The 7,265-nt window shown below is 38.2% G+C and overlaps 1 pseudogene; it reads right to left on the bottom strand.

Annotated features, from left to right (window-relative positions):
- Positions 1-2,337: 2,337 nt before the first annotated feature.
- On the bottom strand, positions 2,338-2,812 carry LOC123950602 (annotated as a pseudogene).
- Between the last annotated feature and the right edge of the window lie 4,453 nt (positions 2,813-7,265).

Consider the following 7,265-nt stretch of genomic DNA (forward strand, 5'->3'; position numbering starts at 1 on the left):
GTGGGTCTTTTTTTTTTTTTTTAACTGATTTTCTTTTTGTTTGTTTGTTTATTTTCAGCGTAACAGTGTTCATTGTTTTTGCACCACACCCAGTGCTCCAAGCAGTACGTGCCCTCCCTTTTACCCACCACCTCATTCCTCAACCTCCCACCGCCCCACCCCCACCCCTTCAAAACCCTCTGGTTGTTTTTCAGAGTGCATTGTCTCTCAAGGTTCATCTCCCCTTCCAGTTTCCTTCCCCTCCCTCTCCTCTCCATCTCCCCATGTCCTCCTTGTTCTTTGTTATGCTCCACAAATAAGTGAGACTATATGATACTTGACTATCTCTGCTTGACTTACTTCGCTCAGCATAATCTCTTCCAGTCCCGTCCATGTTGCTACAAAAGTTGGGTATTCATCCTTTTTGATGGAGGCATAATACTCCATTGTGTATATGTACCACATCTTCCTTATCCATTCGTCTGTTGAAGGGCATCTTGGTTCTTTCCACAGTTTGGCGACTGTGGCCATTGCTGCAATAAACATTGGGGTACAGATGGCTCTTCTTTTCACTACATCTGTATTTTTGGGGTAAAGTGGATCTTTTATCTGGGTTAAGATAGGGCATAGGTTCACAGCCATATAAGGTAACGTAAGGTATTCGGGGATTGGAGGGTTGGGGGAGTCCTGATGTTCCTGTTTCTTACATAGGTATTGGATTACTTATGGTGATGTGTCCTTGACATACATCCTTCAGGTGGGAGAGTCATGGGTTAAGGAAGAGGGTGGCCTGGAAGATGACCGCCCATTTTTATTGTTCCTCTTGCATTCCCGGAGCCGCCGACCCAGCAAAGATGACTACATGTCTGGGAACTATCATCAATGGGGAAGGGAGAGACTTAAACCTGTACAACCATATACTCATTTATGATGTTTTTCCTGGAAACCTCCCATAACTGGTTCCCAATCCCAACATCTTTTGTCCTTAGCTGGAGATGGTATTGGAAGTGGTGGCTTGAGCCATTTTGTGAGTTTTTCTTGGTATCCCTCATTGGTACAGGAAGTATATATGTTATTACCCTTGTTTTTCTTCTGTTAATCTGTCTTTTATTACTAAGGTGTCTCAGCCAAGAGCCTGAAGGGTAGAGGGAAAATTACTTTTTCTCCCCTATCCCAGAATCTGGTGTCACTATGAGGAGGTGCTGCCAGATTCCTACCAAATGCTCCCTTTCCCTGAAGCAACCACATTCCTGCCTTAGTTAGTATCCAGCTACAAACTCTGAAGGTAGCCCTTGCAAGCTAGTCAAATGCAAATGTCATTCTTTGTTGTGGCTATTGCTGTTATTGTGTACAACTTGGATTAAAAAGGTTGCTAGTAGACCCCTCAGGCTTAATCCAGTCCCAGGAGATGTGCTGGAAGGAGCTCAGCCTGTATATAACTGGACTGCAGGATGGCTGGTGTTGGCAGGCTCTATGAGAAGGATTTCAGCCACAGTATCACTGGGTGTGGACGCTGTACCAGAGCTCACCTCCCTCTACATTAAATGATGCAAATGGGAATGATGCTTAAATAAATTGTTCCCTCCTTATATTATGCCTCAAATTATATCCCAGGCAGAATGGCCCTCCCAATGTAACCAAATCAGACTCATCTGGCTGGCAGGTTTGTGTGCTAATGATCCTACTATAATTTTAATGACGTAATTTCAAGATTGTAAAACTGCCATCCACAAAAATGTCCTTATAATGAACTCATCAATGTTCTCAGAATTTGTATATATTATGGATGTATACATATGGTGTCCCCATAAAACTCAGTTACAGACCACTACCAGTAAAGCCCCTCTGTGTAATTCTAACATAAAGCCAGGTCTATAGCATATGTGCTCAGAATCTAACACCATCCATCCACTCCTGCCTTTCATGGGTGTCCATTTGGGAAGGCTACATTGCCCCCCAAACCTAGGCTGGCCTCCACTACCCCTAAGTACACCAGTGTCTCAGATGTTGTCACCCCAGCCCAAAAGAACAATGAGGGAGACAATGAACCCCAACCTTACTAGATATTCCAAATCCTCCTCTCTCTGCCTCAGGTTCCCTGCCCACCAGAAGAGAAATGACTAAGGTGACTGTCAACCTGGGGGAAAATTTGCAAAAAGGTCTCAAATTAATCTATCCTTTGTACCCTAGTAGAATAATGTACTATTTTTTTCTAAAATCCTAACCACTTGCCCCTCAAACCTTGCCTCAATCAAAATGCTTGCAAAACCTTAAATTCTCTCTGAACTGACCGACAGCACTGTCTTTTTTTTTATAGTGAAAAAAATTTATATTTAGATTTAACCAGCTAGACTCAGTTTAGATGATCCCAATTTTGTTGGCAATATCCAAAGCATCATAGTCAGAAGCCAGTCGAAAACACTTGCCTTCTTCTCTCCATCAGGTGTGATCAAGGTGTTGACCTTGGCCACATCAAAGTCATAGAGCTTCTTCACAGCCCATTTGATCTGGTGCTTGTTGGCCTTCACTGGATCCACACGAACACAAGTGTGTTGTTGTCTTCTATTTTCCTCATGGCTGACTCAGTAGTCAGGGGGAACTTGATGATGGCATAGTGATCAAGCGTGTTTCTCCTAGGGGTGCTCTTTTGGGGATATTTGGGCTTCCTTTGGAGCCTCAGAATCATGGGTCATTGGAACATAGGTGACGTGTGGATCTTCTTTTTTTTGTGACCGTGGATGCCTTTCAGCACCACTTTCTTGGCATTCAGAGCCTTTGCTTTGACTTAGGCTTTGGGAGGGGCAGGGGTTTCCTTCTTAACTTTAGGCACCATCTTCATAAAAGTCAATAGTTTGAAGTCTTATTTCCCTTTTCTGGAAAGCCAAATAATGTATTGTAAACCACACTAGCCACCATAAGATACTTCCTCAAAAGACCCCAACCTAACCTCCTTAGACCCCATGGTCAAGGACATTTTGCTGCTGTGTTCAGTGCTCAATGTACAAGATTATAGCTTTTGCTTTTCACCTGGTGCTTTCACAACAGACTTTATTCCCCTAGATGATGGTTTTTCTTGGAGGGCATTACTTGTTCCATTGGAACCTCAATTGGAAGTCCAGAATGTTCACCAAGGTCTCCCCATCTAGCTATATCCAAATTTCAGTATCTCCCCATCCTGCTGAGATCTCTGAAATCTATTTTCATCTCTCCAGTTTCCCAGGGGTTGTTCCCTGCTAAGCCTTCCTGAAGCCTTTTCTTGTGCATGTGCAGGTGGGAGTCATCCAAAGGACTGAACTAAATATTTTTCAGGAAATATTCGGGGCTCCTTTTCTACAGGTCTGTCCTCTGTAGTAATCTGCCCCCAAATGCCTTGAAAGATTTCTATGCTCAGTCTATGTTCTAGTCTGTGTCCTAATTCCTTGCACCACAGTTTTGAAAAACATTTTGAGGGGAAAAGCCAAAATGAATGTGGATCACCTGTTGCATGTCTCCTCTCTCAAAGATCTTAGTGTTGATCACTGTCCAGTGCCTTCAAACACTCAAATGGTATCACAAATATATATAACTCATGCTTGAACAGCACAGATATGAATTGCATGGGTGTGCTTATGTGCAATTTTTTCAATAAATATCATATAATATTATAACTACATTTTTTTTATGATTTTCTTAATGTTTTATCTTCTCTAACTTCTTTACTATAAGAATATGGTATGTGGTACCTATAACATACAAAACATGTGTTAATAGACTCTTTGGGTTACCAGTAAGACTTCCAATCAAAAATAAGTTATTAGTAGTTAATTTTAGGGGAGTCAAAGCTATATGTGTAGGGTTCAACACCCCTAATCCTGTGTTGTTCAAGGGCCATGTGTATAGTCAGGTGTATTAGTTGTTTGTGGCAGCATGGCAGGTCAGATATCAACTATTCTATCAGGGTCAGAAAGGAAACCCTCCTACTGCTGGCTTTATCATTCTCATTTGTTCTCCTTTGCATAAGTTTATGTGTCTGTATTCATGAAATTATAAGATTATAAAGTTTAATTAATAAAATTATAATTATAGATATAATTATAATTATATCTATAATTATAATTTTATAATATATTATATATCACACATGCACATATATAATTTATACATATAATTTATATTATTATTTATATATTATACATTATATACTATATAAAATATGATTATAAAATTATAAAGTTATAAAGTTATGTTAACATTCTTAAGTTTTTAAAAGCTGGGCAAGCAAGGGTCTATTTCTTGGTATATGGCCTAAGAATTCAATTTTCAATGTGTTGATAACATCTTGACTGTAGCTAAATTTCTGTGTATTTTTTTCCTATGAGTTGATCTTAAAAAGGATCTCTTTTTAAATCATCTTGTAGGATTTATTTTGAATCTGAATGAAGGATTATCCATATGATGCTATTGAAATTCACCTTATTAATTTTGTACCAGGTTTTCATAGGAGAGGATTTTTCTTCAAGCTTAGTCTGCCTGCCATATGCTGAAAGAGATTTTGCTAATACTTATATAAATAAAACCATTGATTCTCATTTCAAACCAAAATATAGTTTGCCAGACCAATATAGGATTTGTTTCTTCAGTAATAAGAACTGAAATTTGGCTGTCCCCAAAGGGCTATAGAACCCTCATTAGCACTAAGACATGCCAGTCACAATTTTAGCAAGTGTTATTTCTGTCTGAGTGTAAGGTCAGTTACCTGATTGATAATGCTAAGGAATGACAGCAGAACAGGGGTGAGGCAATTAGTGACTGAAACCATTAAGGTAATTTAATGACACAGATGAAATTAACTTTGAATTATTAGAAGATATTAAAATGATTCAGATGTAATGACTCTTTTAGCAGCATAATTCTGTCCTTCATTAGAAGCAACAAAATGGTCACTTGAAGTGTACAGTTTGATGTGATGAATGTTATTGTATTAAAAATTTATTAAATTAATAAATATTTATATAAGGTCTAATATCTACCAAGTACTTGTGAGTCCTGCCTTAAGAAGTATTGCAGTGTTGGAAATAAAGAGAATATAGAATGTGTTATCTCATAAGTATATTAGCTTTAGTTAGAGAAATGCAATGATGTTATACTCTCCATTTTAAAATAAACTCTTTAGAAATAGACGTCTATTTATAGAATCATAAAAATGGTTTTCACAAGGAAACTGCTTAAAAAGGCACATAAGGAATAGACAAAATGGTGTTCTGTGTATGAGTGAACTACTTCTTCACTAAAGATGATGGAAAACATAATTTTTGAAAAAAAGCATTATAATGTGTCTGGGAGGAAAAAAATTTTCTAGACTATCCAAGATTCTTCTAGCTGGTCTAAGAATTAAATCGAGATGAGATACATTAGATTAACTGGAGTAAATAACATATAATTATGTGTATATAGGGAATCCACACAAATATGAGAGATTCTAAGGACAGGCAAAATGAGGTATCTTATCTTGAACTATGGAGAAGGGAATAGTGGTCTGGGACTTAAAAGAGAGTGAAAGCAATTCATAGGAAGATGCAAAAGAGTAAAAATTTGGGAGAGTAAAGAATTTTGAAAGAATTTGGTAGAGTAAAAAATTTAAAAATAATGAGACATAGAGAGGAATTTTTTTTATAAATAGGCTTTGCTAAGTTCCTCCATTTGTGACACTTAGTTTCTGATATACTATCGTAATCTGATAGCACCTTTCCTGGAGCAGATCTTCCATCTAAATTATTTTAGGCAGTTATGCGGAAGGGTCAAAAGTTCTTCCTGAGCCTTCTGTTTCTTAAACGTAATTAGCCTAAGATAATCCACATGCCAAAGAGACTCATTTTGGAGTGGTGATTTTTTCCTCTCCTACAAATAAAAGATGTAAATAAGAAAAATGGTGTCATTTATTGCTTGCCAGGATATGTTAAAGTAATATACACATTTTTCAAAAGAGGGAATTGTCTCAGGGCATACAGAGATTCAAAACCAATTCTGAATGACTGCAAAGCCTGCTTTCCTAACCACAATGTGCTGCTTTGGTAATGATCTATGTGTTTTCTCTAAGATAACAGCACTTTTTTTTTTTTTTTAATTTTATTTATTTATTTGACAGATAGAGATCACAAGTAGGGAGAGAGGCAGGCGTAGAGAGAGAGAGAGAGAGGAGGAGGAAGCAGGCCCCCTGCCAAGCAGAGAGCCCGATGCGGGGCTCCATCCCAGGATCCTGGGATCATGACCTGAACGAAAGGCAGAGGCTCAACCCACTGAGCCACCCAGGCGCCCCTAAGATAACAGCACTTTTGCATCTTCTACTCATTGAGTGATTTATTCAGCTTATGTAGCCTTTTGCCTCTCATAGTCATTTCAGGCCCTAGCTTGTTTCAGAGAACATTTCACAGGGAAAAAATTTAAATATGGAGCTTCTGCATTTGAAATATACTGATTTTAAAGGAAACTATAGCTCTTTAAATTCTTAAATGACAACATTTTCAATTATCTACCAATTAATTTCATGATTCTTGTGAAATATGTCAAAATCCATACCAGAAAAGTGTTTCTCTGTGCAAACAGATTGCAAATGTCATGAAATTTGCTTCTTGCATGAAATTAGCTCATGAAATTTAAGTACTATTTGTCACAGATTTTATTGAATTAAATGATTGTTACTGATTGTATTCACATGGTCTCTAGTGATGTAAACTTACTGTTCCCTTTTAAGAGATGGAGTTTAATTCTCTACCTCCTGTGATATCTGGGCACACAACTCCTTTGAGCAAAAGAATTGAATAAAGTGAACAATGCAGTTATTTCAAAGCCCTTAAGAAGACTGATAGCTTCAGCTCCCTGCCTCTTGGAATACCCCCTCTTGGAACCTATCTGCCCCACTGTTGGAAACACAAGTTCATAAAGAGACAGTGTGTAGGATCTCTGGACAACAACTCCAGTTAAGATCACAGACCTCCAGCAAAAGCAGACAGCCATGTGATTGCACCTTCTTAGACCTTCAGCCTAGTCTACTTTTCAGATGACCACAGCTTCATCTGTTATGTGATTGTAACTGTGTGAAGTGAAAGACAGACACAAATGAGAACCACCCTGCTGGGCCCAGTCAATCCTCATAAACATGGCATATAATAATAAATTATCATTTTTTAAAATATTTTATTTATTTATATGAGAGAGAGAAAGAGAGCACAAGTGGGAGGAGGAGCAGAGGGAGAAGCAGGCTCCCCACTGAGCAAGGAGTCTGATGTATTCCAGATATCATCACTCCT

This window comes from Meles meles, chromosome 9, assembly GCF_922984935.1.
Source record: "Meles meles chromosome 9, mMelMel3.1 paternal haplotype, whole genome shotgun sequence".
Lineage (NCBI taxonomy): Eukaryota > Metazoa > Chordata > Mammalia > Carnivora > Mustelidae > Meles > Meles meles.